Source organism: Sarcophilus harrisii, chromosome 1, assembly GCF_902635505.1.
Source record: "Sarcophilus harrisii chromosome 1, mSarHar1.11, whole genome shotgun sequence".
Lineage (NCBI taxonomy): Eukaryota > Metazoa > Chordata > Mammalia > Dasyuromorphia > Dasyuridae > Sarcophilus > Sarcophilus harrisii.
The window spans coordinates 123,929,944-123,956,191 of record NC_045426.1 but is presented as its reverse complement, the minus strand read 5'-3'; the positions used below and the strand labels follow the sequence as shown (position 1 = coordinate 123,956,191).

At 40.9% G+C, this 26,248-nt stretch overlaps 1 protein-coding gene across 4 annotated transcripts in view; it reads right to left on the bottom strand.

Annotated features, from left to right (window-relative positions):
- The window catches only part of SBK1 (SH3 domain binding kinase 1), a 109,512-nt gene that overhangs the window by 43,035 nt on the left and 40,229 nt on the right, over positions 1 to 26,248 (bottom strand). Inside the window, exons 1-2 of one of the 4 annotated variants that reach the window (XM_031962858.1) lie at positions 10,631 to 10,770; positions 10,128 to 10,401 (exon numbers count right to left, since the gene is read on the bottom strand). The exons of 2 other annotated variants lie outside the window; for them this stretch is intronic. The gene's annotated coding sequence lies outside the window, so the exon portion shown is untranslated. One more of the 4 variants, XM_031962851.1, reaches the window with a different exon arrangement.

Sequence of the window (26,248 nt, the reverse complement as noted above, 5' to 3'; positions counted from 1 at the left end):
GGGGCCCTTCTAATAGTTATATGAATAATGTTGTTATTGATGATGATGATGATGATGATAAATAACTGACATTTCTATAGAGCTTGAGGATTTCAATTGCTTTGCAGACATTACATCATTTGAGTCTCCTAAGAACCACGTGGTTGATACTGGCAGTATCATTAACCCTGTTTCACAGATGAGGAAGCAGTCTGAGAAGTTAGGGGAATTGCCCCTAGTAAAACACAGCTTGGAAGAATGAGAGGCAGTTTTGCATCTAATGATGTATAGATTACTTTTGTTGTTTTTTTTTTCCTCTTTTCCCCCTACCCCCCCTTTTTTTTTTGTTGTTGTTAAATCATTGTTATAAGAAATGGGTCTCTGTTGGGATGGGGAAAGGAGACAGAGAGAGAGAAAAAAATCTAGAGGATTAAAAATTTAAAAATATTAATAAAAATCTATTTTAACATGATCAGAGACAGAATTTGAAACCAGCATTAGGCTGATTTTAAGCCCATGACTCTATCTACTACACCACACTCTGGTCTCTTAAATTATTAATCTCCTCAATTTCCATAATCTTCAATCTTATGGTTACCTATAAAAGAAGGTAAGACATCTTGGACTCCAAACATCATTTCTGAAATCCTGAACTCTGAAATTTCTCTCTGATTACAAGCTCCCATCTTTCTGTCTCTTTGTCCTTGCTTTTGAGTCGGCTGCTTTGCCCTCATTCTGATTTTAAATCCCTCATTTTTTTTTAGTTCTCTCAGCCATCCCTGTTCTGACTTGATTTCCCTTCATTTATAGCCTTGAATGCCATTTCAGCAAGATAAAGAGTAGCCCTCTATATTCAAATCACTGACCCTCACTCCTTAAGACCCAACATTAGATAACTCCTTTGCTTTAAATTCTTGAGTCACCCAGAATTATAGGCAGAAGTCACAAAATTGATGAGTCCTATTACAAATTTATACTAATCTGCATTGTTGTCATTACACTGAAATCCTTCCTTTAATCTTTCCCTAAGCAGCTGTCTCAAACTTTTCCCTTTCTTTGAACAACTTCACCTCTATCCCTCCTCTCTTAGCAAATTTCTTGCCTGTTTTATTGTGAATCTCACAATTCCTTCACACCTTAAAACCTTTCTTTGTTTTGTTTTGTTTTTTGACCTGTCCTGTCTTCAGTCTCAGAGAATTGGCTCTCTTGCCAAGCCTAACTCCTCCCTTTACACCCTTAATCAAAACCCCTTCTATTTCCTGTAGCATCTCACTCCAACTGATATTTCCTCATTATTTTTGAATTTTCCTAAGTTTCTACTGGCTTCCTATCTCCTTCCCCCAATTCAGAGACATGAATAGGTTCCTACTCACCAAAAAACCACATACTTATAAAACCTCTTGTAGACCCAGAAAGCCTCCTCTTTCTTCTCTTTCATATTGCGGTAATTCTAGAAAGAGTAGAACACATTCACTGTCATGACTTCCTTGTCACCGACTAATTAGTTTCTCAGTCCTTTTATGTTAATTTCTGATTACCTCATTTTACTAAAACTCTACATCCTCCCCTCCCAATGTCCCTAATGACAACTGCCAAATTCAGTAGACATCTTTTCATTTTCTTTGACTTTTCTGGCCATACTGTGAAACTGACCATTTCCTTTTTTGATGCTATCTCCTCCTTAGCTTTCATGGCATTCTCTTCCTGACATTCCTCCTACCTACCTGATCTTTTTTTGTCCTCTTTGCTCATCTGTCTTTGATGACATAGTAAAAAGAGCACCAGATTTGAAGTCGGTCCACCTGAGTTCAAATCCTGACTCTGCTATTTATCAGTAACGTATGTGATCGTTCCTGATCTATAAAATGAATGTTGGATAACATGTTCTTTTAGGTTCTTTCTAGCTCTAAATCCTATGATCTTATGTTAGAAGTATAAATATGGATGTCCTCCAAGGTTATGTCTTCAGGCATCTTCTTTCTTTTTATGTACACTTTCTCAATTGGCAATCATGTATTCATATGGCTTTGATGATCATTTCTATATAGGGGACTCTCATCTATTTAACAAATATTTACCAAGCACTTACTATATACCAGGCAAAGATAAAATAGTCCCTGCTGTCAGGTAGCTTATGCTGTATCTGAAGGAACACATGCTCAGATAAGTAAATATAAATCATATACTAAAGTAATTTTAATGGGGGATGAGAGATAGAACCGACCAGCTGAAGAATGAGGAAGGGGCTATATTCAGAGGTAGTACTGAATTTGGAAGGGAGCTGGGGATCCTAAGAGACAGGTATGGAAGGAGAGACCATTATAGAAATGCATGGCAAAGTAGAGCCTGTGCAAAGGCATGGAGGGAGGAGAAGTAAGAAAAGGTCATTTTGGCTAAAACACAGAATGTATGAGGGAAAATAATGAGAAATCATTCTAGATGGATAGGTTCAATTCAGATTGTGAAGATCATTAAATTTCAGTTTATATTTAAGCCCAGTGGAAATAGGAAGTCACTGAAGCTTCTTGAGGGGGCAGGGCATGATCAGACTTAGGTCTTATTAATATCCTTTTAGCAGTTGTATGCCAGATCAATTTATCCAACCCCAATGTTCCCCCCAAGTGCCTGCTTTACATTTCCTACTGTCTTCTGCACACCTTCACTTGTATGTTCCAACAATTCCTTACTTAACATGTCTAAGCCTGAATTTGTCTTTCAACAAAAACCTCTTCACTCTAACTTCTCAATTTCTGTTGACCATACCACCAATTTCCTGTCTCTCAGTCTTGAAATGTCTTTGGCCCTTCTGTGTTCTGCACCACCCACATCTGATCAACCACTTTAGCTCTTTGATTGTGCTCCATGATCTTTTAAAATCACCCTGTTTTCCTCATTTGACCTGCTACTACCCTATTATACCAGGCCCTCATTATCTCTGGTCTAGAAAAGTGATTTAGCTTTCTAACCAATGTCTGCTTTCCCACTTCTCCCCTCCTTCACCCAACCATATTGTTTTTCATCTCAGGATCCTCAGTGCCTGGTACACAGTAGGAGGATCCAAGTCAAGCTTAACCTCTGATGAAACTGTACCTCAGATGGGAAGAAAGACCTTTCTGAGTAGTCCCTGGGATCTAGTACCAATTGCTCCTTTTCCTATGTTTCTATTTGACCATATTTCACAGCTCTACCAGTTAGCATGTCAAAGGGTTGGAGAAATCTGCCTTGAGAGGTGATCTTGCTCTTTTTGTTGCCTAAGTTTGTCCATCTACAATTCTTCTGGATTGAAAGAATCTCAAGGACTGATTACTGAGCTATGGAGGAGACTTTATTTGGGGTCCTGGCTCTTCACTAGGTGTGATCATGAGCAGATCACAATATGTTGAACCTCCGTTATCAAATCTGTCAAATGGAAAGAACATCACCTTTATGGGAAAGTGCTTTAGGAAGTATAAGATATGCAAAATACTGGGGTTGTAGACAGAAGGTTGTCCCCAGAGTCAGGAAGGCCCAGATTCAAATTTTACCTTTGCCCAACTTTATCTACTTGAAAGCAACGTCCTAGGATATACTGTCCAAAGTCTTTTCCAGATGCGTTTTTAGGAAGAGTTAATACAACTACTAAATCATAGGCACAATCTGTACTGAAGAAGTGAATTCCCACCTCAGGAGTTTTCCTCCATTCCAAATGACCCCTTTCTTTATGATTAGTGGCAAAAAAAATCAACATTGCTCTGGTCTCTCTCTTCCAAGAAGCAGGTGGGATGGACCATTCCTGAAGAGGGATGCTGGAAGCTACAGATAGCTGCTCATTTCCTGATTTTGACTCTAGTCTTTTCTCCAATATCTTCCTTGTCTTTGCCTCAGGTAGATCTTGGATCTTGAGGCACCAGATTCATTGATCTCACCCTAGGTATACTCTTCATTACCATTCATCTAGACTTCAAAGCCTTCTAAGAGGCCCTTCATCTTCACACTTTCCTATATACTATTGACAAACTGGTTTTCCTTATGTCTGGCTCTGATCATATCACAGTTCTGCTCAATCCTGCTGATTGCATCCCATTGCTCATGAATGATTAAGGCCTTGCTTCATATAGCTCCAATCTATTTTTCTGGACATATTTTACACCATTCACCATCATAAACGCTAGGCTTTGGCCATGGCGGACTATTTACCATCTTTCTCTGTGCATCTCTGACCCTGGGAAGATTTTCTGTTCCTGGAATGTTCCTCTTGGCCTATCTCTTCCTGCTAAATTTCTTCTCATCTTTCAAAACCTGGTTAAAATACCACCTTATCTCTGAAGCCTTCCTAGATCTATTGAGTCAGTAAGAATCTTGCTTCATTCAGGAAATCTTCAAATAACACTTCCTTGTGCTTCTCTTACTCACTTATTATGTATCTTACCAGCTGCGTGAACATAGGCAAATTTACCTACATTGTACCCCATCTACACTTGTGCTTTAATCCTTAACAATAGATATGAATTTAATGAAACTGTGTTTCATAGCTATAGTTATCTGTGTATACATTATAAACCTTTTGTAGACTAGGCTGCAGGGGATGGAGACTGTATCTTATCTAAGCTCTATATCTATGCATTAGGACACAGTAGGGGCCTAATAACTATTTATTTATATTTTTAAAAATATGTTATTACATTCAATGGGTCCCCAGCCCTAAGCCATATTTTTTTTCCAAGTTCCTCCTTCTAACTCTATAGTATTTAACACTGATGATGAAGTCTTTTTCTTGGACACTCCCTCACTTTTTGAGTCACTGTTCTCTCTTAATTCTCTTACTCTATCTGCTCCTTCTTAGCCTTCTTTGCTTGACCATCATCCAAATAATACAACAAATACTCTAACCAAAGACCTCTTCTTTTCTTTCTTTATACTCTTTCTTGGTGATTTCATCAGTTAGATTATATCTATATAACAACAATAATAGCTAGCATTTATATCATACTTTAGGGTTTTCAAGGTGCTTTTCATATGTTATTTCATTATATTATCACAAAAGCTTTGAGAAGTAAATGCTTTTCTTATTCCATTTTTATAGATAAGGAAATTGAGGTTAAAGGAAGTGAGATCTTCTAGATTCCAAGTTCAATATTCTTTCTATATATTCAGTTTTAATTTTTTCTTGAAACTTTAGTTCTGTGGTCAACAACATCTTGTTAGGACATCTCTAACTATATCCAAAATGAAACATGTATTTCCTCCTATATCCATCCCTTCTCCAAACTGTTCATTTCTGTTGAGAGTAGCACCAGTCATGCAGATGTGCAACTTTGGAGTCATCCTTAACTCTTCTCTCTCCTTTAACACCCCTTCACCCTGATCTAATCAATAGCCAAGTCTTGGGTTCTGCCTCTCTTACATCCATTCTCTTCTCTCCACTCACACAATCACTACCTAGCTAGATCTGCATCATCCCTTGCCTGGATGATTGCCATCAACTTTCTAATTGAATTCCCCATTTCCAGATTCTCTCTTCTCTAATCTATATTTTCTGCATCCTATACTCTCTGCACCTGACAGAAGAATCTTCCTATTGTAAACACCTGACCATTCTGTTCCTTATTCAGGGAACTTCAATGGCTTTTGACTGCCTTTTAGAATAACATACTAAATCCTCAGATTGATTCTTTACAATCTGGCTCCAGGCCACTATTTTAGGTTTATTGTAAATGATCTGACTTCATACACTCTATATTCTAGATACAGTAGTCCACTTGCTCTTTCCTGAGTTCTTCCTGGCTTCCCTCAAGATTTAGCTCAGGTGCTACTTCCTATGGAAAGCCTTTCCTGATGTCTCTGGCAGTCAGATTCTCTCTCTTCTCCAATGATCGACAGACCTTATATTTATTCATTGGGTCCTTCAGTAGAAAATGAGCTCTTTAGAGGCAGGAACTGTTTTTTGTTATTGTTTCCTCAGAATCTAGCACAGTGCCACATACGTAGGTCATTCATTAAGTGCCTAATAGAGGACACTGTACTCTAGGGATACAGAAAGACTCATCATTCTGACTGTTTGTTCTCATCTCACATAGAATATCAGAACTGGAAGGTTTCTTAGAAGCCTTCAGTCCAACTCCATCTTACAAATGAAGAAATTAATAATCACAGAAATGACTTTCCCAGGGCCAGTAGCCAAAAATCTTGGTCTCCTCACTGCTGACTTATGGCTCTTTCTACTGTCTCTAACTTTATATTTCAATAGGTATATCCAATGGAATAAATGGTATCTGAAAAAAGTTAACAAAAGTTGGATATTCACATGTATCACAGACTAGCTAGGGGTTTGGAGAAATCCAGGATAGCATTCGGCTCCTCAGGATTAAAAAAAAAATCTAGAGATAATTCTATTTTAAAAATAACTGCTAAGGGGGGAAAAGTGGATGGGCACACATTCACATCCATTTTCTCAATACAGCTTTCTCACACATATATCAAATATACTTCCTTCCCAATGTCCTTCAGTAAGCCACCCAAGCAAACTGATTGTGTAAATGACCCCAGAGCTGGGAGACAGAACACCTGGGTTCTGAGCTCCTACTAATTAGCCACAATTCTCCTTCACTCAGATTGGTGTGAATGTATGTGAGCATATATGTGAAAACACTTTGTAAACCTTAAAATGCCTTATAAATGGAAACTATTTAAAAATTATTGCAGTCAAAGAGTTAGATTGGATGATCTCTAAGGATTTGTCCAATTATAAAATCGAGAGTGTATTTACCGAGAATCTACAATTTTCAGAACACTATATCCAAATTTTTTTTGAGGGGAATTAAAATATCTATTCCATGGCCTCAAGAAGCTTATATATTTAGATGGAGAGTTAAGATATGAATACAGGAAAAATGACTAACAATGAATATATGAATCAAATGAGTGTGACTGACAATAGCTTACTTAGAGCTGGACTAATCAGGGAAGCTTCATAGAAGAGGTAGAATTTGAGTTGGTTTTTGAAATAAGGAAATAAGTTAGAGAGGAAGAAATAAGGCATTTAACCAGAAGAGACATCAGGTAAGGGCACAGTATAGTCAGGAGACAGGGAGGAGGTTTGGGTTGACTATGAGGTCAAATTGCTGTGAGGCAAGATAATGTGGTACGAGATTATAGAAGGCTTTAAATGCCAGGCTAAAGAATTTATACCTTCTCCTGTAGGTCATGGGGAATCATTGAAATATTCTGAACCAGGACTGTCTTGTTTCTTATTCCCTATGAAAGAGTCATTCAGGGCTCTTTCCCTCTCAGCCCCTCTTTTCATGAATTTAGTCTCTCCATGCCCAGAGATACCAGTCATTAGAAAATTGGAGCTGTCATGAGTTTAGTGGGAGTAACAAACACAAAACTCAGGAATCATATTCACTGATACATAAAGACACTCAGAAAACTCAAGGGCTTTCAGAGTAGAATAACTGGTGGAGGAAATGCTTACATTGGGGATTTGTGGACCTTCTTCACATAGGTCCATCCTTCACCCTCCTATTTCCTAGATTATTTGTGTTGTGGCCCCTGATTTACAAACTGAGAGGTGCAAGTCCAAAGGAGTTTAGTTGCCTGAGGTCACAAAGTAAATAGAGATTTGGTATCACACCTGAAGTTGAAAAGGTGACAATCCTTGGATCAGGAGAAGATGCTATATGTCAAAAAAAAAAAAGTCCTTCTGAGAAAAGATTTGAGTGGGTTCTCTTTACAACTTTCATACCTCATTCCCACTTCCTGAGGCTCCTGAGAAAGAATTCAATTTTCCCTTCAAGACATAACACCCTTGAAAAAATACAGTAGTGCACTAAGAAATTCCTGCCAGAAATTATAGCTTTGGAAGGTGCTTTTGGGAAACTGATTCACAAAGTTTTTTGTCCAAGATCGTAAGGAATAACAGATAATAGAAGTCAGAAGACTTAATTTCTAACCCCAACAGATATAGTTTGAATGTCTACCATGTAGAAGGTATATTCGGCCTCATTTTTTAATCTGTAAAGACAGTGATATCTCACTGGGTTATGAGAATCAAATGGGAGAATAGATGTGGAATTGTAGATAGCAATACAAAGTAAGGAGTCATCAAAAATATGGGAAGCAGCTTGGTGCAGTGATGGAAAGAAGATTCAATCTGGAGTTGGTCTTATCTTTGATGCTAATTATCTGGGTGACCTTGGACAAATGACTTCTTTCTGAGCTTCATTTGTAAAGTGAGATTGGTCTACATGAACTCTAAGGCCCTTTACAGCCCTTAATCTCTGTTCCTAGTACCATTCTAGAAACATTATTCTCTCAGGAGTCTCTGATCTCAGGGATAACTATACCTATTCTTATCCCCATAACAGGATGAGGTTTAACTATGAGGTCACCAGCCTAATAAAGCAGAAAAACCCATTCCCTCCAGGCCAACACCCTGTTTCCCTTTTAGTTTACATAGCATATACAATTAGTTGAAGTTGGCAGTTGGGAAAGATTCACTAGATGTTTATTTCTATTTAAATAAAAAACTTTGAGGGACCCAGGCGTCTCAGAATCCATCTTATCCAGTCATGAATTCTTTCTTCCTGTCAATCATGAAGGATGGAAGATGAAAAGAGGCCATCTGAGCCCAAGTTTGAAAGGAACATACATGGAACCCACTGAGGTTTAAGAAGAATCTGAGCCTCTCTTCTTCAAAACACCCTTCCCCCCCCAAAAAAAAAATCCACACCAAAAAACCCTCCTCACACAATGGGGAAAGAGTCAGATCCGCAAAACCGAAATAGCTGAGGGCATTCAGATAACTTTTCTCTTTTATCTCGGCAAGGCAAAGGAAAGAATCACTACACCATTTACATCTTATTGGACGAGCCTTTCTAGGAAAGTAAACACGGTGAAAAAGCAGAGGTCTTTGGGATTGGATGGTTGGATTGGGGAGTGGGCAGGGGGCATCCCAGAAAAGCTTCTCTTAAAATTTCATGAACAAAGCTTCATGCTACACTCACAGAGCTAACAGGCTAGATGCTCCATTGTTCTTGCAGATCAAAGGAGGGCATGGATTTCCGGGAGTCAATCTGTCCTTCCCAAAGGGCAAGACCCATGGAACAGAATAATACAAAAAGGACAGCTCCACCAGCAGTCCAGGTCTGTCCCAAGGAACGGAAGCCTCGAGGGCAGGGGGTAGGTAGAACTCCGGGCAGTTCTTTTCCCAAGAACAATACCTTATTAAAGTACTTCATCTTGTTTGTTACTCGAGACAGAGAGGTCCGAAGTCAAAGCATAAGGTCCCATGATTCAATCCCAAATACCGGTGAGGAAACTGAGGTCCTCACCCAGGGTCACATAGCTAGCATGTGAAAGGACCTGGATTGGAAGCCGGGTCTTCTGGCTCTCAGTAAGATGCTCTTTTCACTACACAACCCGCACTCCAAAATCTCTTTTTGCAGGGTGGATCTCGTTGGGAGATCGGGGCTTTTGGTGAACCATTCTTCTCCTTTCTGCGCCCCAACCCCCAAGCCCGGGTCAGCACAGCAGGAGCTCAAAGAAGACAAGGGGGGAGGCCAGAAGGGGGGTATCGAGAGGAAGCTCCTCCCTCTTCCCCCTCCTTTCTGCAGGATCTGAAGCGCCCCCGAAGGAGGAGGGATTCCCCCCTCCCCCCGGCTCCGGGAACATCTCTCCTTCCAACCCTCCCCAGCACAGAGCGTGCCCCCTCCCGAGGAGAAGAAAGAGGGAGCGGGCAGGAACCTTGGTCGAGCAAGGATAAGGGGAGCCAGAGGGGAGGAGGGGGCGGCGGCTGTTGGGTTGAGCTGAGACACAAAGAGATGTCCTTCAACCGAGTCCAGGCTGCCTGGTGATGCAAGGAAGAGGAAGGGGAGAGGGGCAGGGAGTAAGAGGAGAGGGTGATAAAAGCTGGGGTAAGGTGACAACCCCTTCCACTTTCCCCATCACCCCCTCTCGCTCACCTGCGGGTTGCTCACCCAGGAGCCCTGGGAAGGGGGGCTCCTCCCCACTCCCCGCCCAGAGTGCTCAATGGGCAGGTGCTTCCCCCGGGGAGGAGGCGCGGTGGCTTCTCTTCCTTTCCTCTGCTATCTCGAGGGAGGGAGGGACACAATGGCCTTGGGGAGGGGGGACTCCAGGTAGCATGGGTTTGGGGCACGGGTGCATCTTACCTGGGCAGAAGCTGCTGAAAGCGGCGCCGAACGGTGGAATGGTCCTGGGCGCCAAGCCTTCAGCCCCGGCCCGTTTGCCAGCCCGCCGACCAGCTGAGGTCCGGGGTCCGGCGTCCGGGTCCGGGGCTGGGAGGCAGGATCTCAAAGCGCCTCGGCCATTTGAGCGGGTTTCTGACCGGGGAGAGGGTGCGCTGGGGCTGGCCCTGTGCCCTGGCCCCCGGAGAGCTGGAGGGTCCGGGCGCAGATCTTGGGGTGCTGGGGGCAGCGGCAGCTCCTTAAATGCGAGCCACAGGGAGGAGGAGGAGTAGGAGAACGAGGAGGTCAGGGGCTGGGTGCCCCTTTGGCTTCCCCTCGGCCGAGCGGGGCTCCCCAGCAGGGTGGCCCCGCTGCCCGAGCTGCCCAGGTTGGCCCCAACCGCTCAGTTCCATCCCAGCATCTCCCGGCCCCGGGAGGGGCTACCTCGGCCCCAGCCCGGCCCCGGCCCGCCCCGCCCCACCGCACACCTGCCCAGCGCTCTGGGGAAGCTCGGGTCCAGGTGTGAACCTGGCAGCCCTTTTTTTTCACCGCCCGAGGGCACAGATTCTCCCTTCTCTAGGTTCGTCTGGGCGCCCTCCGCGCCTGGCCTCTCTGCCGCCGCCTCCCACCCTCCCAGCCTGCCCGCCCGCCCGCCTGCCTGCCCGCCTGCCTGCCTGCCGCCTGTCTCCACCTCTCGGGTGCGCCAGCAGCCTGCTGGGTCCTAGAGACCGTTCTTGTCCCTTCCCCCTCACCCTCCACCCCCAACACAAACACACCTTTTACCCCACACAGTTTTCTAGGTCAAAGCCCACGGGGCTAGTAGTAATGAGGTTAGAATAGTCTTGAACCTTAGAACCCTAGAAAGGTCACATGGTCCATCCTTTTGTCTCCTTGTGTGTCCAAACTATCTGTTAAGAAACCTTGACAAGGGAGTTGTCAAGCTGTTGAGGAGGATGGTTAAAGCTCCTCTCTCAGGACCCTCACCCAAAACATTTCCCCCTGGCAGCTGTTGATGGTGATGAGATAAGGGATAAAAGGCAACCCCCATATCTTTGGGGGGGGGTCTCGGAGGCCAGGGTACCACTGGAAAGACTTGCAGCCAGAGAAAAATGCGGCTGAATTGGGTTAATTGGAACTGGGCTGAAGTGAAGACAGCCAGCTGCCCCCAAAGCCCAGATTCTAGGCCCCACGAGAATCTGTACAGGGAGAAGACAGCCCTGAGCTAAGACTGCTTCTGGACCAATTCAGTAGGAGTGGGGGTGGGAATAGTAGTGAGGACACAATCCCTACCTGCAATACACAAGGTAGGGCTTTTGTTGGGGGCTGGAAGTCATTAGACCTCTTTGGGTATCCCTTTCCCATTTGTCAAATGAAAGAGGTGACTAAGATCCCTTTCTGCTTAAAATCATTCCTATATCAGAACTATAGGAGGTATCTCAGCATTGAGTCAATGCAAAACTGCTATTTTACAGAAGAGGAAACTGAGATCCAGATAAGTTAAAAGTCTGTTTTCTTTTTTTCCTATTTAAAGTTTTTTTTTTTATTTTTATGTCTAAAGTCAATTTTCTAAAGTCTTCTAGATGTTATTCCAAGAGGGGAGAGAGAGTAGAGAGGAGGAAATGGAAAGAAAATTGAAGAAATGAAGCCTCACAGTGGTAGGAACCCTTAGTTAGAGCTCTGACTCAAGGTCTTTTGGAGAATGCCCTGTGTCTCCCACAGGTCGATTCACATTAGGACCAGAGGTGGTAGCCACCTGGGTGGTGTGATTAAGGGCCCTGAGAAAGGACCTCTGTCCAAAAATATCTTCCTCATCAGACTGTCACAGTGCTTGAAATCCCATTAGCTACTCCCCTGGATTCAACTAAAGAAGGGCTTACTTAAATTGCAAATGTGTTTTCACTGGGGAGGGTGACAGTAAATAGACTGGTAGTCGAAAGAACATTGGCCCAGGAGTCAGAAAATCTCAGTTTTAGTCCCAGCACTGCCACTAATTATCAGTTTAACTTTGGGAAAGTCATTTAACTCCTATGGGCCTCTACTTGCTGAAATGAGGGAGTTAGACTAGATCAGGGATTCTTAACCTTTTTGGTGTGTCTTGGACCTTTGTGGTAGTCGGGTGAACCTGGTTCAGAACAATGTCTTTAAAGGCTACGATAGGATTACAAAGGAAAGCAAATATATTGAAATAGTTATCACAATATTAAAAATTCCAAGCTCATATTCTCCTTGAAATCTATCCACAGGACCCCATTTTCCAATCCCAGGTAGAGAAGACCTAGAGTAGGTGATCTCAACTTTTCTCAGCTTTACATACATTATTTCCTTTTACTCTCAAAACAACCGTCGATTATAGGTGCTATTATTTCCATTTTGGAAATGAGTTGTAGAAGAGGCTAAGTGGCTTTTCAGGGACACATGGGTACTTCATATGAGAGACAGGCTTTGAAGCCAGATCTTTTTGACTTCAAGTACAGAATGATGTTTGCTAAGTTACAACATTTTCACCTCTATTATCTCAGTTTCCTCTTCTTTAAAATGGGATGTTTAGATGAGCAGATCTCTCAAGTTGCTTATGGGGCTGCCATTCTGAGTCTATGAGTTGCTCATTCCCACTTTTCAAATCTCAAAGTTTAAATCTCTCTTCACTTTCTCCAGGCAGTTTTGAGATTCAAAGGGTCACTTTAGCCTAAAACACAATTGGGCCGATTCCTGTGGGTTATAATTAGAATCAGAACTGGAAGCTACCTTAGAGATCAGATTCTTTAGCCCATTCCAACACTCTTGTTTTATGGATGAGGGAATTGAGTTCCAGAAGAGTGACCTGCCCTGAATCACAGAGCTGGTTAATTAATAGAACCTGGGATTAGAACCTAGAAACTAGATTGTTTTATTACAAAAAGGGCACTCTTCCTGTGTCCAAAAGGAGAAAGATAACAGTAGGAAGCCCAACCTGCTCATTGTGGGGTTTAATGATCCATAGGACAGAGTATTGGGGCTTTGAATACTGTCTCCTTATGCTCCTTCCTCTCTTCATTCTTGTTACCTTCTGTCTTCAGCTTCCTGTCTCTTCCGTCCTTGGGTGCCCTGACTCTGCTCTCCACTATATTCAAGTCCCTGCCCTTCTCTCCCATACCCCAGACTCTAGTCAATCCTTTCCTCCCCCACTCTTCCTTCTGCACTACTCTAGTGCAGAGAAGTTAGGTTGAATACAAGGTGTTGTAAGCTGCCCTCTGGGGAAGCTAGCCCCATCTCGGAGGGCAAAATAAGACTCTAATCAAAAGGTTAAGACATCACATGATAGCTCCAGATGCCTACAGATGGAAGTCAGGGAGATGTGGTGTTCCTTGGAGCTGACCAGGCAGCTTATAAAAGGGCAGACCCAACCCGCCCCCAGCCTCTTTCTGGAAACTGCCTCCCCAATCATTTCTTTTCTCTCTTCTGCCCTTTTCTATACTGCCAGAATCTTCCCACTCCATGGGACCCCAAGGCTCCATCAGGAGATTCCTAACTGTGATTCCACGCCCTAGAGTTGCCAGTAACTCGAGCAGGGAGAGAATCCTGCGCCCCACCCACAACTTTGCTCTGACTTAATTGGAGTGTAGACAGGCACAAACAAGCCTAAGAGACTTGTAATCTAATATTCCCCCCCCACCAGCCCACCCACTGCCAAGGATTTTTAGAATCAGTGCCCCCACCTTGAGGTAGGCAATGGGGTCCTTGTGAGCAAAAGCTCAGCCCTGGGAGCAAAAGCAAAGGCAAGACTGGCATGGAGGAATCAAGGATAGGACCTGGAACACCCCTGGAAGGAGTGAGGGAGAGAGGTTTGAGTGCTGCCAATAATTGGGAAAGGAGGGGTGCATCTTCTTTGGGCCTCTTCCTACTTCACTTCCTGGGATTATCTTCAGGGAATCACTGGTTTTGAGGAAAGATGCCCTACCTTATAATTTGACAAGTCTTCCAAACTCAGCCTTTTTCAATAGACCATACCTCCTTGTGGTTGTTCAATTGTTTCAGTCATATCCGAATCTTCATGACCCCATTTGGGTTTTTTCTAGCTCCCTGAGTGGTTCTATACCCCTATATACAGTCCTCTTGACTAGAGTGTCTGAATTCTTCCTCAGAATGATTTAGTTTCATCTGGGTGTTCCTCCCATTTTTTCTTGAGGTTTAGAGGGAAATGAGGTACAAAGGTGAGTCAAGGAAGGAGCTATCAGAACATGGATATCTTTGGTTCAAGAACTTCACAATACTTTCTGATCTGATATCACTATTGTCCTAACAATTCCAGTGGGGTGCACCATTTTACAAATGTATCCAAGACACATAGATTAAATAACATGCCTATTATCATGAAGTCTACTGGGTGAATGATAATACTCCAGGATTTCTGTCTTCTATTTGATTTTTGCTGTGTCCCTATCTCCTTATTCCCAATGCCTGAAAAGCTCCATTTCAGGGAAACTTTATTTCCCCTTATTTCTTTTCTGTTATCAAAGTGATGTATTGACAGTAATGAAGATTTTAGGCTGATGGCCTTGAATAAACAGATAGAAGAAAGAAAGAAGGGAAAAGATACAAATGTTTATTAAATGCTTACTAATGTGTCAGACACTGTACTAAGTACTTAGAAATATTATCTCATTTAGTTTTTGTAACAATCCTGGATGTGTAGGTCCTATTATTATATGCATTTTAGAGCTGAGAAAAGCTGAGTTTTAAGTGACTTGCCCAGTATCACACAACACAGATATGAGATTATAGATGCCATATTGAAAATGGCAATTGCAGGTACACATCTCTACTGAATCTCATTTTTTTCCAGATTAGGAGATATGTGTTTCTTTTAACATTTCGTAGGACTGGAGATCTCTGTCCTGTTTTAGCTTCCCAGACTATCTGGTTCCCCAAGACATCTACCATCTCTTTCCCAGCTTTCCTTGTTTCTAACTCTAGCTCAAACAGAGGTCTTGGCTAGAAAGTTGCCCAGTCATTGGGGACAGAGGTCACTCCCCAAGTCTGATCTTCCCCCAGATTAGATAAACCTGTCCCTGATTCTCTAATCCCACTATTCAGCCTTTTTAATCCCCAGACTCTACAGAGATCAGTCATCTAATTTTTTGTCTTAACTTATTTCTGTTCTCTGTCTTGGTCGCACTTTGCCTTTCATCACTTAAGAACTTTCTTATTAGAATAAGAATGATGATAATAGCTCACAATTTATAGAGTCCATTGGGATTATAAAATACTTAATATACATTATTTCATTAAGTCCTCACAACAGCCATGTGACATATAAAGAAGAGTGAATTTTATCTCCATTTTGCAAAGGAAAGAACAAATGCAGAAGAATCTCAGACTAGTGAATTTCAAAGATGGGACTAGAATCCAAGTATCCTGACTTCTTTATTTCTCACTAACTAAAGATGTATCTTCTATTCTATTTGGTACAAATACGGATGTGTATTTATAATTTACATGTTGTCTCTGTTAATAGATTATAAGATCCTTGAAGGCAGGGGCTGTTTCATTTTGTTTCCTTGTATCCCCAACACTTAGCCAGTGATGGGCACATAGTAAGTGATTAATAAATGCTGGTTAATTGTTAAATACATACAAAAGTATATCTATGACAAAATGAGAAATTGTGGATGATTATTAGCTTGTGATGAGATCCCAGCTCAATGCAAGACTTGAAGTATGAAATATAGATACACTGAAACAGTATAGTGCTAGAATGATACAAGGGTAGAAAATGATTTAATCTCTACCTTCAGGGAGTTTACAGTCTAGTAATTGCTTCTTTCCCCATATTCTTTACCAATCATAGGAGAAGAACCTTAGGCATATAGATCAGGGCTTCTTAAACTTTTCCCATTTGGGACCTCTTTTTGCCTGAAATTTTTTAATGTGACTTCAGTATATAGATATATAAAGTAGGTATACAAATCAAACATTTACCGATAATAAATAACTTTTCAACCCCCATATTCAATTATGAAACCCCATATGGGGTCATGAACCACAGTTTAAGAAGCTGGGATATAGACCATACACACAAGAATATCAAAGCCTTGGCATCTGGGCTAAAAATGACATGCAGGCTTGGGTAGCAAAATTGTTGTGGACCTGAAGGGAGATGGGTACTTGGGGATGGGGATGGAATGGTCTACCAGCCTCCTTTCCTTCCATGAGTTGAAGAATCTATTTGCACCTTTATTCTTCTCTGCTGGGAACCTAAGCTTTAGGGAGTGTCCTTAGCTTTGCACTCAACCCTATCTCCAGGGATAGACTTAGCCTAATTCATTTGGTGGGTTCCCTCTGTGTGCACATGTGCACAGAAAGCTGCCAGCTTCCTTTTTCTCTCCAAGCCAACGAGTGAATGAAGCCTTGGCATGCCACTTGGAGAAAATTGCCAATTCCTGGCAAAGGAGGCACAGACATATATATCACACACTTGATGGGGGCACCTCCTCAGCAAGTACTCTAACCCCCACACATTGTTTCCAGCTCTTAGGAAAGGAACCAGATGAAGTTAGGACCCTGGAAGGTAGTGATAGGAGACAAATGGAAAACCAGGAGTATAGGGGAAGAGCTCTGGGTGAATTCTGTGACATCTACTAACTCAATATGTGACTTTAAAGAAGTCATCTGACCTCAATGGACAATGGCATCCTCATCTTTAAAATGAGGAACACTATATCCTTTTCCATAGGGAGACTTCTCAACTTATACCTCTTCTTTTTTCTTTTAAGAGTTGAGGAGATTAAACTATAAAAATGTTTCATTTAGAGTGAGGAATGATTAAAATGTAAGATAAGTGCTTGTTTATTTGAGAGGCATGGGGTACAGTGGAAAACAGTGCTAAACTTGGAGTCACTCTGATACTGTGACTTGACCTCTATAAGCTTTGGTTTTCTTGTCTGTAAAACAGAGGTAATAAGTCTATAATATTGCCATACAATTTCTCAATGGACGTCGTTCACCATTGAGGTCAGGAAACTTTCCCACAAATCACAGGGTGGTGGTTGTGAGAGTAAAATGAAATGAGCAGTAGTAGCACTTGGCAAACCATAAAGTGCCAGTCCTTATGGCCCTCTGTTTTATATATATATATATATGTATAAGTGAGGTTATCTGTATCATGTACACACATGTATATATAGGTACATGTGTAAACACTGTTGTAAAGTGTGTGCATGTGCACCCTCATTAATTCCAGATGTCATAAAAATAGTGCTGCCTTTGGAAATAAGAAATCCAAGTTGGAACCTAACTTTTTCTTATTAGTTATGTGAACACGAGCAAATCATTTTGCCTTTAGGAGACTCTGTAACCTCATCCAAAAAGTGGGAATAGTAATAGCTACACTATCTGCTTCATGAGGTTATTGTGAGGAAGATGCTTTATAAATATTCAAGTTTTATAAAAGGACCATCTGTTAATAATAACAGTTAGCATTTATGGAACACTTAAAGGCTTGTAAAGTGCTTTGCAGATGTTAGCTCATTTGATACTCACAATAACCCTGGAGGTAGGTGCTACTATTAGTCCCATTTTATAGATGGAAAACAGACATTGAGAGGTTAAGTGAATTGCAAAGAGTTCCCAATGCAAAGAGTGCTCAAGGCAGGATTCAAACTCATATTCTCCTGACTTCAAGTGTCATGCTTTATCCACTGTCACCTGGTTGTCAATGTAATTATTCATTTATTCATTTCTTCTCTCTGCCCCACAATTTTCTCATCTATATAAGGTGGAAATTGATTCAGGTACTCTCTAAGGCTCTTTTTGGTTGTTTTTCAGGTTCTTTTTCATTCTGTGTTACCTTTATGGATTTAGCAAGCATTTACTAAGCATCAGATCCTTTTGTAGTTTATATATGTGTAGAGCCATATGTAAATGATTAGAAAGATGTGTGCTCAAGGTGAATTCATTTGGGATAAAGGGTGGGATAGCATAGAAGATGGTTCATCTTGGTGGCAGTTGTGCCAGAAAAGAGAAAACATTCCCTAGAGAATGTGAGCCAAGCTCACCATGAGCTGAAGTAATCAGGAAGGTTTCCTAGAAGAGATGGAATTTGAGTTGGAGCCTGAAGGTGAGGTTTGATTCCAGATAGGTGAAAAGGAAGGGATAAAGCATTCCAGTGAGGGAAGGATGTTAACTATAAAAGATGTGTTTAGGGGATAGAGTGAATTTGGGCAGGAGGAAGTAGAAGCAGCAAATGGGGCTTCCAGGGAGCCCTCCACGATGAGACCTTGAAAGAAGGGGGGTTGATCTAGCACTGGGGAGGGGAACAGGAGTCATAGTTCTGGAGCACAACAAAGGTCAGAATCAATAGGTCAGAGGACAGTAGAGAGTCAAAGCACTGCCACTCCCCATGTCGTTTCCACATAGGCATCTTTGGACAAAACTCCAGTCATGTCACCCTAGGTGTGCCCCACACCCATAGGTGTGTATTGTAGAGGTGCATGTCTAAAATGTTCTTTCCCTTTTCTTTCTCTTGGCTTTCTTGTCTTCCTTCAAGTTATTGTTCAGTTGTTTTTACATTTGTCCAACTGTTAATGACCCCATTTTCTTCAGAAAAATACTAGAATGATTTGCCATTTTCTTCTTCAGCTCATTTTACATATGAAGAAATTGAGGCAAACAAGATGAAGTGACTTGCTCAGGATCACATAGCTAGTAACTCTCTGGGGCCAGATTTGAATTTGGGAAGATGAGTTTTCCTGACTCTTTTACCATACCACCTAGCCACTCTTTCTTCAAGACTTAACTCAAATCTTCCTTCTTCAGGAAACCAAGTCTCCTCTCCCTTCTGCTTCCCTTTCTTTTCCTCTTTTGGCCTCCTTTCTTCTCCCTTCTCCTTCCCTTTTGAGATTACCTTTCATTTATCTTATATGTACATATATGTATACATCTTATATGTAAATAATTATTTGCTTGTTACCTTACTTATTAGAATGTCCTCCTTGAGGACAGGGATTGTGGGCTCCTCCCTTCCTTCCCTTTTTGGTCTTTTAAAAATATTCCCAGTAAGAGTAGGGGTAGCTAAGTGGTTCGGTGGATAAATACCATGCCTGGAATCAGGAAGACTCCTCTTTCTGAATTCAAAATCTGGCCTCAGACACTTACTAGCTGTGTGACCCTGGCCAAAACCTTTTTGCCTTAGTTTCCTCAATTACAAATAAGCTGAGAAAGACCAGTATCTTTGCTAAGAAAACCCCAAATGAAAAGAAATTTAAAAAGAAAAAATCCCCAATGGAGTCATAAAAAGTGGAAAATGACTAAAATGAAAACAACAAATATTTCCAGTGCTTAGTACAATACCTGGCACATTGTAGGAATTTAATACATACTTGTTGACATGTGCTTGGTGTTGCTTTGCCTTTTGATTAAGAAACCACTACTGGCCCCTCTAGGGAGCAGGTGGTTAGTATTGGACAATGATAAACTATAAATTCCTCTCAATTCTCCTATCAAGCAGCCAAGCCTCCTGAATGCTCCAAGCATGAAGGCTAGTCTTCCTTCTTTTTCTGGAAGACCCCGTGAAACAGGCCCACCTGCATACATCCCAAGGTTTGTCCTACTTCAGGGGGGTGGTGGAAGACCCCAGTGGCCATTTCCATCAGCAAGGCCTTCTTCGTCTAGCTGGCTCAGTTGCTTGCTCACTCTCCTATTCTCTCTCTTTCAAGCTCAGGGAGCAGCTGTAGCGGCCATCTTAGGGAATCCAGCCAGCTGCTGCACTGGGGGAGGGGGCACCCGCCACTCCAGAGACAAGGAGGAGGCTACTTCTCTGTTCATCTCAGAATGGATGCTAGACCCTTGCAGGGAAATAATCTGGGCTGAGTTGCCCAAGCTAGCAGGTTACTTATAAGGACTAATTTAGAGAGAAGTAGTCCAAATGGGTGAATTTTCACCCATTGCAGAATATTTTCTAAGAAATGCAGTTTCATGCCTTTTGAGTACTTATAGTAATTGGAACTAGGCTAACAAAATGTTGTCTAGTAGAATTCTCTAAGGTACTAGTCCTAATGAATAGATAAGTATGATTTATAATAGGCAGATTCACTATTTCTATGGGACAGGACTTATAAAATGCTTGAAAACACCTGCTTCTTTCCTTTCAGTAGGTTAAACATCCTTATCTCCTCTCCTCCTTCTCTCTCTCTCTCTCTCTCTCTCTCTCTCTCTCTCTCTCTCTGTTTCATTTATCCCTCTCTCTCCCGTTCTTTCTCTCTCTCTCTTTCTCTGGATTTCTCTCTCACACACATATATATACTCTTAAATACACAGATGCATACACATACATACATAAATACATATTCAATCAACAATTACTTATTAAATTCCACTATGTGCAAGACATGTAGGAATGCAACAACAAAACCATGGGAGTATTTGAGAAGAGGTAGAAATCAGGGCAAGCTTTATGGATGAACATGTGACTTGAAGAAAGATGAGGATTATAAAAAATAAAGCTGGGAAGAGACAAAGTTCCCGAAATGGAGGGTAATTTGCCATAGGGGGAAGATGCTGCTGGGTTCCAGTAGATGGGACACTGGTTTTGTAGTTAGGGTAAAACATGAATTTGAATTCTCCCTCAGACATTAACTATGTAGGCAAATCACTTAACCTCTCCAAATTACATTTGTAAATTTCTCTCTGCAAAAAAAGGAAAGGGTCATAACTGTTCCTGCCTCAAAGGGTTGTTATAAATATCAAATTTGATAATATTTGTAGAACACATTGCAAACTTTAAAGTTTTATATGACAGTTAGCTATTGTTTTGGAAGATAGAATGTTTCAAATAGTTATCATTCTTGTTTGGCTAGAATGCAGAGCACAGGAAGGGGAGTAATGGGAAATAAGGCTAGAAATGTAGGCAGATAAACACTAGGCTGAGGAATTTTTATTTTATCCTGCAAGTAATAGGATTTTGAGTAAAAGAGTAACATGGTCAGACTTTTGCTTTAGGAAGATTAATTTAGCATCTGTTGAGAATAAATTGGAAAGATAGACTAGAGTCAGACTGTGAAGGAGTGTATGTGACAAAATGCAGAGTTTGAATTTTACTTTGAAAGCAATGGAGAATCATTGAGCCTGACTCAATTGTTACCTGGCCTTAATCACTGAATGGGTGTAGCCTCAGTCAAACTGAGACCTCTTGAAGACCTTAGATTAAAAAGACCAAGTTCTTCCATTTCTTCCAGGGCAATGTCAGTTGTCTTGATTTATGTCTTGCCACTGGACCTAGATGGCTCTGAAGGGGAAAGTGAGGTAGTGTTCTTGCACAGCCCTCACTCACTTAAATCCAATTCACTCATGTGTCATAGCTTAACCTTCCTGATGTCATGGTCCTTTTCCAGAATGAGGGACAAACAACTTGAGCAGAGGAGTGACATGGTCAGCTTGGGCTTTAGTAATATCAATTTGGATGTGGGATGAAAAATACATCGCAAAGGCGAGAAACTGGATACCTTTAGGAAAACTGTGCAATAGTTCAAGGGTGGGATAATGAGTATCTGGGCTAAGATGTGTGCAGTATAAGTAGACCAAAGGGGATGGATGGAAGAGATGCTGAGGAGGTGGAATTAACCAGGCTTGGCAACTCATTGGATACAGGAAATGTGAAAGAGTGGAGGATAATTTTTAGGCTGGCTAACTAGAAGAATGGTAGTATTCACTGACAGAAATAGGAAGTTAACAGGAGAGACAGGTTTAGAGAGTAAGGAAGTGAATTCTATTTTGAACATAATGCATTTGAAAAGCCTAGGGAACATTTATGTGGAAATATTGAGCAAGCAGTTGGAGATGTGGGACTGGAGTTTAGAAAAGAGATGGGGGCTGGAGAAATAAAATTTGGAGTCATCTAGATATATAGATCCATGGGAACAGATGAGATCAGCAAGGCAGGATGGAGAAAGAAGAGAAGAGATCCTAGGATAAAGTCAAGGGGTATACCCATGCATAATGTTTAGATATGGATCACAAATCTGTTAAAAAAAAAAAAAAAGACCAAGAAGGAATCAGTTTGAGAAGTAGGAAAAGAACTGTGACAGAGCAGTGTCATGAAAACCCAAACAGGAAAAAGGATCCAGGAGTGAAGTTTTCAATAGTGTCAAATGCAGCTGAGGGATCAGGGAGGTTAAAGACATTGGATTTGGCAACAAAAAGAGCCAGGGGAGGGGGTGGAAGAGAGAGAAAAAAAGAGAATAGAGGAGAAGAGAAAGACAGAGATAGAGATGAACAGAGAGAGGAAAACAGAAGGAGGGAAGGAAGGAGAGAGAGAAGAGCAGTTTCAGTCAAGTGGATCAAAAGTCATATTGCAAGGCATTAAGAATGAATAGAAGTTTAGAAAGTGGAGGCAACAAGTATTAACAGTTTTTTCTTGAGGTTTGGTTGTGAAATGGAGAAGAGATATTGGCTAATAACTTGGAGGACAGTAGGGTCAAATGAATAATTCTTTAAGGATGGGATAGATATGGGTCTGAATAGTGTGGTGGTGCTGTGACTGGAGAAAAGAAAATGGTTATAGAAAGGTGTTGTAGAGGCAAAATCTACATGACTTAAATATGGAGGGGGAAAGGGAAGAATCATGAGTCATTACCTAACATAATCTTTACAACATCCCAAGTAAGGAGGTAGAGAGAGGCACCATGAAATGATTCACAAGAAGCATGAATGAAAGAAAGCTAGACTTAGAGCCAAGAGAACTAGTTTTAAAATACAGACTGTGATATTTCCTAGCTAGGCAATAATGGGCAGTTTACTTAAGCTCACTGAACCCATTTCCTCATCTGTAAAATGGGTTCAAGTATTATTGAATCATTTCATCTTAGAGAGAATGTTAAAAAGAGTTGCCTCATAAAACCAAAAGAAGCAGTAGAAGGGGAAAATGAGTTTGCAGAAAGTTTGGTAAGAGTTATCCCAGGAACTTTCCAGAAACTGGAAGGAATTGAGTTAATCAATAAACATTTATTATGTCCCTACTATATGTGGGAGGTTCTGTATTAGATGCTGGAGATAAGACAAAAATGAAATAAATGATCCCCACCCTCAAAGGGTATACATATGTGAAAACTAGAAACAAATAGAAAACAGGAAATATCTGTCAACATTTTTATAATAAATCATTTTATACATCAAGTCAATAGAACCATCACACCTGGACATTGAATGGCACTAAACACAATCTTTAGCATATGAAAACTCAGGTGGACTAGATCAAATACACTCAGAGGGGATCTTTCCTGGGAGAAACATAATTCTCAGGATGTTGAAGAAGGGATTCTGAAGATATTTGAAAGAGTAAAGATGCTGAACCAATAGAGGATACCCCATGTAGCATTATTGTGACATTGATATATCTGTGATCTCATTGATATGAATACTCTTTTCAATGATATGGATCCCAATATATCTGTAACCTCTCATTCTGGATAAATCTTCTTATCTTTTGGTAAATCTTTCCCAAGGGGTTCCACCCAATATGTTAGGTATCTTTTAGACATCACAAGATTAGTGTGGACACCAATGGAATTTGTTGCATGGTACAGTGATCAACTTTTGCTCTCCCCCATGACCAACTTTGTTTCTTTTTGAGTCATACAAGTCTCTGAAGACATTTTTTACTGAGTGCCTTTTACAAACAAAACTCTTTGTTGGTGAATATGTTTACTACTTACTCATGCCTATCATAAGACTGTTTGCCTTTGTCCTTTTTGTGACCTTCAACTACAATTCAAGAACACCAATGAACTTCCTATATGAAATTCAAAATTACTCAGATTTAAGCCTAATGAACCACATGGAGCAAACTGAAATGGATGAAGAATGCCTATTGCTTAGACTATGACATGTAGATGGATGGAAAGTTGATTGAACTAGTTCATCAGTACATAGAGATCTTAGATTGATACGATAGATGAATAATGCATTGAACTGAATAGAAAGAAGGGAGCATGGGGCAGCTAGATGATACAATAGATAGAGCACTGGTCTTGGAGTCAGGATCTGGGTTCAAATCCCGTCTCAGACACTTAACACACACTAGTTGTGTGATCTTGGGCAAGTCACTTAAGCCTCACCAAAAAGAAAAGAAAAAGAAAAAAGAAAGAAGGAAGGGAGCAAGTGTGATGGCATTTGAGAAACGGTGCAGCTCTTACAAAGACTCAAAATTTCTCCCAGAAACAAAACCCCATGTATTTAATGTCAGTATGCTTCTGATGATACTATATGGCTGCGGATCTGCAATATCATGGTCTTCAAAAAGTCATAATTAATGTTGATTCAAAGGGTTATGGAGAGACATATATCAACAAATAATAAGGAACAATTAGTATTTATTTAACATTTTAACATTTGCAAATATTTGCATATGTGAAGACCATCTCACATGGTCCTCACAATAACCCTGTGAAAGTAGGTGCTATTATTATTTCCATTTTAAAGAATTGAAAGAATTAAGACTGAGATAGGTTGAGTGACTTGTCCAGGGCCCATAGCTAAGGAAGTCTTTGAGGCAATATTTGTACCCAGGTCTTTCTAAATACAACCTAGGACTTGATGGATTGTGCCACCTAGCTACTGAATAGAGCTATAGCATAGTTACTGTTTAGTCATTTTTCAGTCATTTTCTACTCTCAATCCCATTTAGGTTTTTCTTGGCAAAAATAGTGACTTGTCATTTCCTTATCCGGCCCATTTTGCAAATGAAGAAACTGAGACAAACAGAGTTAAGTGATTTGCCCAGGGTTACACAGTATAATATTCAGTTGAATTGTGTATACAGAAAAGCATAAATGATATCATCAAAAACACATATGACCTAGTCGGTGAGAGTGAAAGGTAGCTCATATACTGCACTATTACTTATGCAAGGTTAAGAAAGCTTGAGGAAGTCCTTCAAATACTGAATGGACCTATTGTGGAGATGAAAATAAGGCTAAGATAAAAGTTGAAAAGGATAGAAGAAGCACCCATGTCAGTGCAATCACAGAGCCATTGAAATAAGCCTTTACTTCATAAGGTTGTTGTGAGAAAAGTTCTTTGTGAACCATGAAGTGCCATGTAAATTTGAGTTTTGTCTGTCTTCATTTTACAGCTGGGTGGCACAGTCCAGAAGCATTGGATTTGTAGTCAGAAAGTACTGAATTCAAATCATGCTTCAGACATTTATTAGCCGTGAAACTCTTGTCAAGTCATTTGATTACTCTTGGTCACAGTTTCTTCATCTGCAAACTGAGGGTGAGAAGAGTACCTAACCTGCAGGGTTATTATAAGGATTAAATGAGATAACATATGTAAAGCACTTTGCAAAACATAAAGCACTATATAAATGCTTTAATGCACTATTATTATTTTAAATAAGGAAATATATTTGTGCCATTACTATGTCTAGCATATCTTTTCTCTCCAAATGCTATGAAGGGGTAGTTGAACTGAGCCCAACTCTAATAGAATTTAGTTTTTTTGAATCAGGGACTGTTTATCCTTTTTTCTTCGTCTTCATATGAGGGCAAGGGAGGAAGCAGAGCAACCTCCACCAAGTTTAACAGCTTCCACTCAGTCCTTTTTAGCTAGTTCCCCAGTTTAATTGCATGGTAACCAGAGGCATGATGGGAATTGAAAGGACTGTCCTCACACCAGCTCAAGCTAGCTCCTTTGCAGTTTTGTTAAGTAGAGTCCCAGGGGTGACTTGAATTTGACTTAATGGGATGATAGTAGTTTAAAGGAGTTTTAGACCATAACTCCAAAAAAAATTTAAACTGATAGAGCCCAAGTGACAGGAAAAGAGCATTCAAAATGCACATAATATAAACCTAAGTAAGGAATTTCTGCTGATTTTTGCTGGATGCATGGCTGGGTTGAGTCTACTATAATCCCTGAAGCTATGGTTAGCAGAGCTGAACTTTCTCCTTTGGGGAAGAGACAACATGACAGCTATAATTCAGGGGAAAACTGATAGGTAGGACAGAGAGCAGAGGTCCTGAAGAGGTGGCATAAGGCAGCAAATGATAGCAGAGAATAATCACAGGTTATCAATGATGTATCCCAAAGAGAGCAGCTCAGTCTGGATTGAGCAGCCCAGCAGAATGAGCAGAGTA